The sequence below is a fragment of the Ahaetulla prasina genome, chromosome 5 (genome assembly GCF_028640845.1).
Source record: "Ahaetulla prasina isolate Xishuangbanna chromosome 5, ASM2864084v1, whole genome shotgun sequence".
Lineage (NCBI taxonomy): Eukaryota > Metazoa > Chordata > Lepidosauria > Squamata > Colubridae > Ahaetulla > Ahaetulla prasina.
This window is the reverse complement of record NC_080543.1, coordinates 99764422-99777727: the sequence shown is the minus strand read 5'-3', so window position 1 is coordinate 99777727 and position 13306 is coordinate 99764422. Positions and strand designations below refer to the sequence as shown.

The 13306-nt window shown below is 34.8% G+C and overlaps 1 protein-coding gene across 2 annotated transcripts in view; it reads left to right on the top strand.

Annotated features, from left to right (window-relative positions):
* Window positions 1-13306, top strand: part of ST6GAL2 (ST6 beta-galactoside alpha-2,6-sialyltransferase 2) — an 85633-nt gene that overhangs the window by 22388 nt on the left and 49939 nt on the right. Inside the window, exon 2 of one of the 2 annotated variants that reach the window (XM_058186607.1) lies at window positions 8962-9175. The exons of the other annotated variant lie outside the window; for it this stretch is intronic. The gene's annotated coding sequence lies outside the window, so the exon portion shown is untranslated. The remainder of the gene's footprint in view (window positions 1-8961; window positions 9176-13306) is intronic. 2 annotated transcript variants of the gene reach the window in all.

Genomic DNA, 13306 nt, shown 5'->3' with positions numbered 1-13306 from the left:
TAGCATGAGCAGGGCTGATCCACCTACTCAAGTACATGCTATAAAGAAGTCACTTTTATCAGCAGCAGCAAAGTTGTATCAGGGGCATGATTTCTCACATGCTTAAAATGGCAAATCAAAAGCAGTTTTTCTTGTATTGCTTCCCTCCAAATTCTGGAATGCCATTCCAGGGAGGTGTGAAGTTCCTAACTTTTTTTTTAACACTACTGATGCCATAGAAATATGCTTCTAAAATTTTCCCAGGCTTGTTACTTATTATATTCATATTATTCATAATAGATCGATATGGGTAAGCTGAAGTGGGATTCTTAAATTCTAATTTATTTCTTATGTTTTACTCCTAATTATAATAAACTAGATCTGTATTTAGAGAATTTCAGATGCAGTGGAAAAATATTCTGCCTGGAATTGCCCCCAAATAATAAACATTGCATCTGGAGTAGTGTGAATGATACATATAAAAATGTAGTTTAAAATGTTAATTTACTCATCTCTGCACATTCCAACATTTTTCTAATTATTTCATCTTGCAAAGGTAACTCTTCATTTTTCCAATTTTTTGCAAGTACAATCCTAGCTGCTGTAATAATATTCACAATCAAATATTTTATATCTCTAGTATATATCTCCGGTATAATTCCCAACAGAAAGGTTTCTGGCTTAAAATCAATATGCTTTTTAATCATATTTTCCAACCACATGTGTATTTTAGTCCAATATCTTTTAGCTTCAGTGCATGTCCACCACATGTTCTAATATGATCCAGGTATCTGATGACATTTCCAACATTTTTCAGATTTGTCCTTAGACATTCTAGCAATTCTTGTCGGGGGTAGATGCCACCTGTAAAATATCTTATACAAATTCTCTTTAAATGCTGTCGATATCGTCATTTTATAATTATACATCCCCAATTTCTGCCAGTCATCTAGATCTATCCCATGACCAAAATTCCTCTCCCAAGCAATCATTGTCTTTTTAACCTGTTCTTCCTCTAACTTCACCTCTAGTAAGTATCCATACAGTTTCTTTATCAGATTGTCATCTGAACCTGTTAAAATCTCATCAAAACTCGTTAAGTTATTATAAAAGCCTTCTGTTTTAACATCATTATCATTTCTGGATTGTATTTGCAAGTATGCAAACCAATTCATTGTTATACCCTCTGCCTCTAATTCTAATTTGGATTTTAACTCACCCTTTTCATTCAGCAATTCATTATATCTAACAATATGTTCCTTTTTAAATGTTACTGAGTAAGAGAATGCCTCAATGGGTAAAACCCACATTGGAATTTTTAAAAAGTGACTTTTCATAATATTTTCCCAATTTAATAACAATGTTTCTCTGACTATATGTCTTCTAAAATAGCCCTGTTATTTAGCTTGTCCATACCATAAAAAGGCCTGCCATCCCAACAACAGATCATGGCCTTCCAGAGTTAATATTCTATTATTTTTTAGGGTTATCCATTCTTTAATCTACATCATATTCGTTGCTTAATAATATAGTTCCCAATTGGGTAGCCCAAAACTGCCTCTAACTCTCTTATCTTGTAATAATTTTATTTTTATCCTTGCTTTTTTCCCTTGCCAAATATACTTCAGCATCGCTTTATTCAGCTCCTCAAAATACCCTCTGGTCAATTTAATAGGTATAGTCTGAAACAAATACAGAATTCTAGGTAATATATTCATCTTAATTGTTGATATTCTTCCCAACAAAGACAATTGTAGATGTTCCCACTTAGTCAAATCCGCCACAATCTGCTGTTTGAGTTTGCCATAGTTATTTTCAAGAATATAAACAATATTATAAAATATGGGATTTATTCTATAATTGGTTAAATGGAAAGATATATTAGGAAAAATGAGTATAAGATATATGTATGGAAGAGATGATTATTTTGTGAATGCACAGGAAGATATGTTAACACCATTATAGCATGTTGTAATGGAATTGATTTGATGAGGTTTTTTTATTTTATATTTAAAAATAAATAAAAAATTTCAAAAAAAACGTCGTTTAAATTGTGTTATATTTATGCAAATGCTATAAATGTTTTTTTTCCATTGAACACTTAAGAATAATAAATTTAGCAGTCAGTCCATTAAATCAAGAGTTTACTGTAATGTTTGTTTGTTTCTCATTGTGCTTTTAGGTCAGTGTAGATTCCTGGCAACTGCCTATACATTTTTTTTCCCATTCAGTTGTGTCCGGTTCTTGGACACTGCCTGGAGAAGTCCCTATAGTTTTCTTAGCAAAGTTTGCCACTGTAATTTTTTAGGGCTGAGAGAAAGTGACTGGCCCAAGGTCACTCTGCTGGATTTGTGACTAAGGTGGAATTAGAATTCATGGTCTCTCAATTTCTAGCCTGATGCCTTAACTACTACACCAAACGGATTCTCAGTATTTAAATAGTAAATATAAAACATTTCTAAACTATTTAAAAAAAAATTGTTTTAAAGGTTGGGCTAAAAAATAAAAAAAAAATAGGTGACCGCAAAATGTATGTAAAACAATTGAGTCTCTTTATATTTCTTGGAGAAAAGATAAGGGCTATAGTAAAAAAGAAAAGATTCTAAAGAGATTTTGCAAACAGTTGAAAGGTTTGCTGTTCCCCAATTAACTAGACATTGCGCTTTCTAGCTGCAGATGAAAATGATATTCTTTTTCTGAATCCACTTTGCTATATCTTAATTCAGTCTCAGTTCTCATCCAATATTCTTGTTTATCATTCCTAATTAGCAATTTTTCACCAACTTGGAGTGATTCTGACAAATGCTTCAGTCTTTGATGTATACCTTCATGATTTCATGCCAGTAAACAGCACTTGCAAAAAAAAAATGTAATAAATATTACCATTGTGTCAGCTGTGATTTTTCTGGGACAGTTGAGGTCCTTCGCTTAAAAAAGAGAGACATTATGGTGACTAAATGAAAGTAGATATAAATGTGGATTCTTCTTTTGAAATCTGAGCGAGCCCAAAGAATCTGCTATGCCAGTTTTAGTAGGTCTATAGCTGAAGAATCTGATTCACTGCTAGTTGCTCATCTTTCCTTGCATTTGTTTCTTCTTTTACAGTAGCTTAAAAATGCACAACAACCTGAGTTGCTATGATATCAAATAATTATTTACTGGTTCATACTGAAAGCAATAACTGACACCAAATAACAAGATTAAGATGGATGCCAAAGCATGTTGCTGTCTGCATTGATGCCTCTGAACTCTGCAGTAATTAGAGGCTCTCCTAGAAACTCAGGTTAGGTAAAAAATATTTCAACATGAGGAAGTTTGCCTGAACTACTAAACATAGCACATTGTGAGACGTAATTACTGAATTTTAAATGGGAATACTGGTCTCTTCCCAGACTCATCACAGCTGTATGCTTCAAACAGGAGTGGGCTTCAGGTCCTTTAGCAACAGGTTCACTGCCTCATCGGCCTCCTGCACCACAGTGGGGGGGGGCATTTTTTACCCTACCCAGGCTCCAGAGGCTTTCCTTGAGCTCCGGGGGGGGGCAAAAACTGCTTCCCCTGGGGTCCGGAGGCCCTCCAGAGGCCAGAAATAGGCCTGTTTCTGGACTTCTGGAACCTCCAGTAGGCCCATTTTTCTCCCCCCAGACCCTCCATGCGGCCCCTGCACTTACCTGAAATGATGAATGGGGACTCACATTGAGACTCCTGGGATGGCGGGGTGGGTATGGCCAGCCAGGGGTGACATTTGGTGGTTCGCCGAACCCTGGTGATCCTTGGCTAGAGAATCGCCCGAACCCTGCTGAATCCTCAGGAGCCCACCTCTGGCTTCAAATACATAAACAGCTACATAGCATTTAAACAGAAAACATCTTTGGTAAATAGTTAAACTCAGAGATGAGAGAAAGGTTTTGCAATTTATTCTTTTGAGTAAGCATTGGGAATTGTATGGGTTCTGTAGGCTTCCAGTCAAATATTTAATATTATATAAACGTAAGAATTTCTTGTGTGCTCAACTATAATAGTGTATTGATTTTTGAAAACGCAACGAATAATTGCAGATACATCTATGCTCTTTTCGTTTAAGTGTATTTTGTACTATCAATCATTGGCTGTTATACAGTACATGCATGGATTTGTAAAGAATAGAATTCTTTTATTTCATGTTTTTCACTGTATTTCTGTTTTACAAAATGAAGAGAAAATCTAAATTAAAATGGGGTCCTAGATTTTTCTTGACCGCTGATTCTTTCTGTGAATTCTAAATGGATAATTGTTAATTTTAGCTACTTTCATTTTATATTTACTGCCTTTGTTTGGCAAAAATTGGGGATGAGGAAAAATTAATAGTACTTGTTTTGATGGTTGTAAGGGAACAGAGCTAGACACTATTTCTACATAATCTCTCTCATTTCACTGAAGCTCAGAATTGTGTATATGAGTGTTATGGATAATGTATATGCACAATAAATGGATGACTGGGGAATTGTTTATTTTATTTTATATATGTTATGGTGGGGTTGGGTTTTTTTTAATGACAATATACTGATTCAAGATATGACTGGTACTTAAAACTATTAAGGGTGGGAAGATCTGCTTAAGGGAGCATCTTCAGAAAGCTTTAGAAATCATAGATAGACAGACAGACATAAATGTAAACATATAGCGTAAGAATTAAAGAGAATAAAGAACAAAGACTATATACAACAATAGCATAAGCAAAATTAAATCCCTGGGAAGGGATTTAAATAATCAAGTTATAGTTCTCATCTCTTTACATATCCTGTCTGCATGCTTGATATTTACAAGAGAAATAAACCTAAAAGAATAAGACAAAGATTTGCTGAGATCATATCCCTGTCATTTGACCCAACATACAGGGGTCTAACTTGTGTGAATCCAATTGAACCTTCCACATTAATGATAAACCAATTGTCTATTAGAATTTAATAGAAATATCTACCAGCGAGGCACCAACTATTTTAATTCTTTTTTTCTACATCTTGGTGAAAATAAGCTAAACAGTATAATAAATAACTCAAGAAGCTTGGGAAATTTTGAAAAGTGAGATTATAAAAGCACAGCCTAACACAATACCAATGAAGAAGAAAAATAGTAGATCTCAAAAGAAACCAGCATGGATGCATAAAGAACTATCTGACAAATTGAAAGACAAAAAGGACAAATATAAAAAGTGGAAAGAGGGGCAAATAACTAAGGCAGAATATCAGCAAATAGCCCGAGCCTGTAAAGATGAAGTGAAGAAAGCTAAGGCTCACAATGAACAAAGGCTAGCGACAAAAGTAAAAAATAACAAAAAAAGCTTCTTCCAACATGTTAAAAACAAGAAAAAAGTCAAGGAAACAATTGGCCCATTGCTGGGAGAAAGTGGCAAGAAGATGACAAGCAACAGGGAGAAAGCAGATCTACTTAACTCATATTTTGCATCTGTCTTTACACAAAAGGAAAAAACAATCCAACCTATCAAAAACAGCACTACAAAAAACAGATTAGAAACACAAGTTAAAATAGGGAAGAAAATGGTAAGTGAACACCTGTCTACCCTAGACGAGTTCAAATCACCAGGACCGGATGGATTACACCCCAAGGTTCTGAAGGAACTGGCAGACGCGATCTCAGAACCACTGAACTATATCTTTCAAAGATCCTGGAGCACAGGGGAGCTGCCAGAGGACTGGAAAAGAGCTGATGTAGTTCCCATCTTCAAAAAAGGAAAAAAAACAGATCCAGGAAACTACAGACCTATCAGTCTGACCTCAATACCGGGGAAGATTCTGGAAAAGATAATCAAGCAACGAATCACCGAACACCTAGAAGCAAACAAAGTAATAACCAAAAGCCAACATGGGTTTGTCAAAACAGATCATGCCAGACTAATCTTATCGCATTCTTTGACAAAATGACAAAATTAGTAGACCAGAGGAATGCTGTCGATATAATTTACTTGGACTTCAGTAAAGCATTTGATAAAGTAGACCATAACCTACTACTAGATAAAGTAGAAAATGTGGGTTAGACAGCACCACCACCAGATGGATTCGTAACTGGCTGACCAACCGCACTCAACGTGTAGTCCTCAACGGAACTACATCCACATGGAGGAAGTATGCAGTGAGTACCCCAAGGCTCTGTTTTAGGCCCAGTACTCTTCAACATCTTCATCAATGACTTGGACGAGGGATAGATGGGAACTCATCAAATTTGCAGATGACACCAAGCTGGCAGGAATAGCCAACACTCCAGAAGATAGGCTCAAGTTACAGAAAGATCTTGACAGACTTGAACATTGGGCTATCTAACAAAATGAAATTCAACAGTGAAAAAGTAAGGTTCTACATTTAGGCCAAAACAAAATGCACCAGTACCATATATGTGGTACCTTGCTCAATAGTAGTACCTGTGAGAGGGATCTTGGAGTCCTAGTGGATAACCATTTAGATATGAGCCAGCAGTGTGCAGCAGCTGTTAAAAAGCCAACACAGTTCTGGGCTGCATAAACAGAGGATAGAATCAAGATCACGTGAAGTGTTAGTACCACTTTATAATGCCTTGGTAAGGCCACACTTGGAATATTGCATCCAGTTTTGGTCGCCACGATGTAAAAAGATGTTGAGACTCTAGAAAGAGTGCAGAGAAGAGCAACAAAGATGATTAGGGACTGGAGGATAAAACATATGACGAACGGTTGCAGGAACTGGGTATGTCTAGTTTAACAAAAAGAAGGACTAGGGCAGACATGATAGCTGTGTTCCAATATCTTAGGGGCTGCCACAAAGAAGAGGGAGTAAGGCTGTTCACCAAAGCACCTGAGGGTAGAACAAGAAGCAATGGGTGGAAACTGGTCAAAGAAAGAAGCAACTTAGAACTAAGGAGAAATTTCCTGACAGTTAGAACAATTAATAAGTGGAACGACTTGCCTTCAGAAGTTGTGAATGCTCCAACACTGGAAATTTTTAAGAAAATGTTGGATAACCATCTGACTGAGATGGTGTAGGGTTTCCTGCCTGGGCAGGGGGTTGGACTAGAAGGCCTCCAAGGTCCCTTCCAACTCTGATGTTATGTTATGTTATGTTATGTTATGTTATGTTATGTTATGTTATGTTATGTTATGTTATGTTATGTTATGTTATGTTATGTTATGTTATGTTATGTTAAATAACAGTTCATCAATTCTAGTTAGTACAATAAAGGTAGAGAAGGAAACATTCTATTCTGCATTCCGTCTTTAGATTGATTGATTGATTGAACATTCAGTCAATTATGTGACATCAAATCGGTGTTGACTCTTAGCAACCACATAGATTTTTTTCCCATGAGAATCTGGCCAACCTGGTCATTCAAGTTTTCCAAGGGTGCACCATTACCATTGTATCTGATTTCATCCACCTTGCTGCTGATCATCCTCTTCTATGTTTCTACCAAGTCCATGGGTTAAAATCTTATCCAAAGAGTCATGCCTTCACATAATGTGTCCAAGGTATGATGGTTGAGTCTGGTTGTTTGTGCCTCAATGAGAATTTTCGCTTCATTTGATCAGTAATTCATATGTTTGCTTTCTTGGTGGTAGTCTCGTTGAATAAGACTTTAAATGGGCCTTGATCAAAGCCCCAAGAGTTTATCTATTTGCATTCCCGCTCTCTAGTAAACCAGGTAGTTGATATGGAATCGTACATAGCAATAACATTAATTTGTCCACAGGTAAACACAAGGCATTGTTAGCTATTCAGCATTTCAACCAGCATTTTTTTTAATATTGCCATTTCTCACATTAATTGATTTGCTTTTATTATCTTGTTACAAGCTTATTCTGAGTATGAAGGCCATGATGGGAAATTATAATTATGGTTTGCCATTGTAACTGCCAGCAGCCGAACCAGCATAACCAGTGGGAGGGATGCTACCAATAGACTTACCCCGTGATGTAGGCTTATATAGTGAAAACATGATTCACGTATAAGAGGAAAACTGGGAGAACTATATAATTTGCCAAAGAACTTCTCCCCAATTATTAAAAAATGAAGTGAAGAAGAAACATAATTAAATAAGGCTGAATGAATGCTGAATATATGTAGATCTTGATTAAGAGTAGGCAAAATAGAGCTGCTGAGAAACAAAAATGGGAGATAACTGCTATATAAAAATCTAAAAGTTTTTTTTAAAAAAATGAAACAAAATTATAAAAGGGGAATAAACAGTGACAGTTGGAAAGAAAAATGCTGTATGTAAATGTGTAGTTGTATGTACATATATGAGTAAATGATTTATCTTCTCTACTTGAAGATAATGCTGGTTAGAACAGGATGAATCTTAAGTTATTTGCTTCTGCCTAGTTAGCCTTAGCTGGAAACATAATTCTGTTACTAAGATGCCTGCCTTGAGGAAAGGTAGCTGAGGTTCCCCGAGACTAAATGCCTGCAGGTTAGTTAGACTTCAGTTCTCAGAATTCTCAACAATGGGAATTCTGGGAATTGAAGTTCCAGATGCTATTGTCAGAGGTTCTTTTTTAAACTGAAGCAAAGTTGATTGACCTAAGGCTCAAAAGATCCACAAAAACATTGAACTCTGAACAGTTTAATTTTTATATTTCTTTATAAGGGTTGGTATGGTATTTTATCTTGAAAAAAAAATTAAAGTATACAAGTGAAACATACAAATATATATGCATGTTTCAATGGCTAGTATACAATTTTCTCTAGACTATATACTGTAATGTTTTACTCTTACAGATATCTGTAAGATATTTCATGCCTCTTTTATCTGGGGTTTCTACTGCTGTTTCTTTATTAATGGACAGCATCTAAAGCACACGTGCTTTGCTGTGACTCTTCTTTTTCCTCTGGATGGCTCAATCTTTGTGAAGGAAAAACACCTTCTTTAATTTGACTGCTTCCTCTGTTGCTGGCTGCAGAGCTTCCAAAATGCACATTTCCTCTCCCACCTATCTCACGGTTTCCGCTTTTACAGGCAACCCTGCTGTGGGAATGCTGGGGAGGAGACTCACACAGAAGGGAGGAAGGCAGCATAGATGCCTGCAATTTTTCTAAGCAGCCTGGTCTTCCAAAGCTCTGGAGAAGATCTAAGTTGAAGAGTTAACTTCTTTCCTCTGTAGAGTATGGAGAAAATGCCTTTCTTCAAGAAGTAATATTGAAAATAATAAACCATACAGCCAGATTCTAAGGTAATTATTTCTTTACACTTTAAAAAGTATAAGCTTTTAAGCATTTGTTTCTTTTAGGAATTTGCAAATAACGTGGATAAATTGCAGTTTCAGATGTATGTCAGGTGAATCATGTGGGCTAAGTGACATAAGATCAGACTGGACCAATTTGAGACCAGATCTCTGAGAACCATTTGATGTACTGATTAAGACATCATGGTAGAAATTGGAAAAGCATAAGTTCTAGTCACTGTTTGGGCATGAAGCCCAAACATGATGTTTGTTGAAGAGAGGTTCAAGGAGATGTTGGATAATAATGAGAAAACAAGAGAAGATATAAAAGAAATAAAAGAAGATAATAAAAATATAAGAGAGGACATTTTGATGGCTTTTCAAGGTTTGGCAAAAAGGCTCGAGGGGGTGGAAGAGGAGGTGCAAGAAACTGCACAGTCAAACCAGCAATTAGAAAATAGAATGGGAGGAATGCAAATAAAATTGGACAAAAATGAAGATCAAGTAGTGGTGATGCAGTATAGAATGATGGAAGGAGCTCTGAGAATTAGGGGATTACAGGAAGAAAAAGGTGAAGATTTTTAAAAAATTATATTAGAAGCTTTGGCTGAATTTATTGAACTTGATCCACAAGAGGTTGCTTATCAAATTGATAAAATTTACAGAGTTAACTCCTAGATTGCTAGGCAGAAGAAACTTTCTAGAGAAATTGTGGTTTATTTTTTGAAAAGGACAGTGAGAAATCAGATTTTGCAAGTTGCATATCAGAAAAAGTTGAAAATAGGAGAACAGGAGCTGAAGGTTTTGAAAGAGATTCCTCCCAAGATGCTAAGGGATAGGAAAGACTTTATTTTTTTTTCACACAAGAACTCAAAAACTACCAGATTCAATTTAGATGGGAAGTTCCAGTTGGTTTATTACATTATGACAGTGTATTATCAAGGAAGAAGATTTCGTATTGATACTGTGCTTAAGGCCAAAGATTTTCTTTCTACTGTGCTGAAAGTTGAAGCAGAAGTAATAGAAAAAATAATTCAAGAGGCTCAAATGGGTGTGGAAGTTGAGGTGATCCCAGTGATGTTACCATCTGAGGAACAACCACAAGAACAAAGAGTGACGAGGGGAGCCCTCAAGCGTAAAGAAAAGGAGCAACAAACTCAAAGTAAAGGTCAGGATTCTGCTACAGAAGCGGTGGGAGGAGCAAGGCCGAAGATACGGGAGGATGATCTTCAGCTGATTGCTCAAAAGCTTCAGCAAGCCAGTAATGGCAAGTAAAATTTTGACTTGGAATGTCAATGGTTTGAATTCAGCTCAGAAGAGAAGACAAATATTTCATTATTTGAAACAATTTAGAAATGATGTGATTTGCTTACAAGAAACACATATTAGATTATCAGATCAAAAATACTTAATAAACTCAAAATTAGGTAAACATTTTGCTGCCTCAGCTTTGGACAAGAAAAATGGCATAGTGGTATATTTGAGAAAAGATGTACCAGCCAAGTTAATAGAGGCAGATACTTGTGGAAGATATATTGCTATTGAACTTATATTAGAAACAAAAAAGATTCTTCTGCTTGGTATATATGCACCCAATCAGCAACAAGAAAAATACTACAGAATGTTGTATGACAAGTTGATTCTATGGGATTATAGATCGTATATTATATTAGGAGATTGGAATGGAGTAATTGATACACCAAAGGACAAGATAATTTCTTCTAAAAAGATACCTGTACATGCAAAGCTCCCTAAATCTTTCTTTGAGATGATAGAAGATTTTGAGTTGAGAGATGTATGGAGATTGCGGAATCTGGAGGAAAGAGACTACACTTTTTTCTTCGATAGGCATCAATCTTTTTCACATATTGATTTTATATTAACTTCTAATGATTTGCTTTCTAGGGTAAAGAAAATTAAGATATTTTCAAGATGTTTATCTAATCATAGTCCAGTTTGGATGGAATTGCAATATGAAAAAGAAGGCAGAAGAATATGGAGATTAAATGAAAATTTGTTTAGATATCAGGATAATGTAAATCACTGTAAAAAGCAGATGAAAGAATTTTTTGATTATAATTTGAATAACGGAACATCAATAGAAATGTTTGGGATGCCAGTAAGGCCTTTATGAGAGGTATATTAGTATATATTAATAATAGACAGAGAAATAAGCAACAAAGACAGTGTAGGTATCTAGAAGAGGAAATTTATAAGAAACAACAGTTATTAATACATAATCCGCATGACCAAAAAATTAAGGATGCAATAAAGATACTACAGAGTCAATTTAATATGATAATGGCTGACCAAGTGGCAACAAATATACAATATGCCAAACATAATACCTTTTGTAATGCAAATAGACCTGGTAGGTGGTTAGCATACACTTTAAGGAAAAAACAAAAACAACGTACTATAGAAAAAATAGAATATAAAGGTAAAGAGAGATATCAACAGGATATAATTAAGAAAGCTTTCTTAGAATATTATACAAATTTATATGCTAAAGATAAAAATATTGAATATGGATATTGATAATTATTTGAAAGATTATAAGGTTAAAAATTTAACTCTAGAAGAAAGGGAAGAATTGAATCAGCCTATAACTTCTGACGAAATTATTTTGGTAATTAAACAATTAAAAATGGGCAAAACTCCTGGCACAGATGGGCTTACAGCAAGTTATTATAGGAATTTACAGGATGAGATGTTAGGTCCACGTAAGGAATTATTTAATCAGATACAATTAGGAGGGGGGATTCCCCTCTCATGGAGAACTTCTTTTATTTCATTGATACCAAAGGAGAAACAGGATTGTTCTAAACCTGGGAATTATAGGCCAATTTCACTTTTAAATAATTAACAATAATTAACAAAACAAAAGATTTTTGTTAAAATAATAGCAAATAGATTAATGTTAATTTTACAACGAAGAATTCATACTGATCAGTCTGGATTTATAAAAGGGAGCCAGATGGGGAATAATGTTAGGCAGATTGTTAGCTTATTGGAATATTTAGAAAAGAAATATTTTATTTCAGCAGCATTTATCTTTTTGGATGCAGAGAAAGCTTTTGATCGATTGCATTGGGATTTTTTATTTAAATTAATAGAAAAAATGCAATTTGGAGATGGTTTTGTAAGAATAATTAGAGCAATCTATGGAGAGCAAACAGCCCAGATAATAATTAATGGTAACTTAACAGAAGCGTTTAAGATTGCGAAAGGAACAAGACAGAGATGTCCTTTATCACCATTACTGTTTATTTTAACTCTGGAGCCATTATTGGACAAAATACGAGAATCAAAGGAGACAGAGGGAATTAAAGTTAGACAACATGAATATAAACTAAGAGCTTTTGCAGATGACTTGGTGATTACTTTAACAAATCCTATAAATTCAAGTGTATCTCTGTTGAAAATAATTGATCGATATGGAAAGGTTTCAGGGTTTAAGGTAAATCAGAATAGAACAAAAGTGATAATAAAAAATATGACCAGAAAACCGAAAGAAAAATTAGAGGAAATAACAGGATTTGAAATTGTAAAAAAGGTTAAATATTTAGGGGTCTATATTACACCATCAAATGTGAAATTGTATAAGAATAATTATGAAGTCTTAGGGCAAAAAGTTCAGAAGGACTTGATGGTTTGGAAAAAATTGCAGTTATCGTTGTTGGGGGGAATAGCTGCCATTACAATGAATGTTTTACCTAGATTTTTATTCCTCTTTCAGATGATACCAATAATTAAGAAAGATAAAAATTTGGAGGAATGGCAGACTGGAATTAATAAATTTATATGGGAAGGTAAAAAGTGAGGGTTAAAATAAAATAATTCAAGGTTTCTGGGAAAGGGGAGGTTTAAAAATGTCAAATTTTAAATTATACTATGAAGCAGCTGTTCTCTCTGCAATAAGTGATTGGTTTAATTTAATGGAGGAAAGAATCCTGAATATAGAAGGTTATGACTTGCTATATGGATGGCATGCATATTTAATTTATGACAAAAAAGTGGATAAGGCTTTTAAAAATCATGTGTTAAAAATTGCTCTCTTGCGTGTCTGGAAGAAATATTTTTATAAATTAAATTATAAGGTTCCTATGTGGGCAAGTCCTAGACATACAATAGAGAATA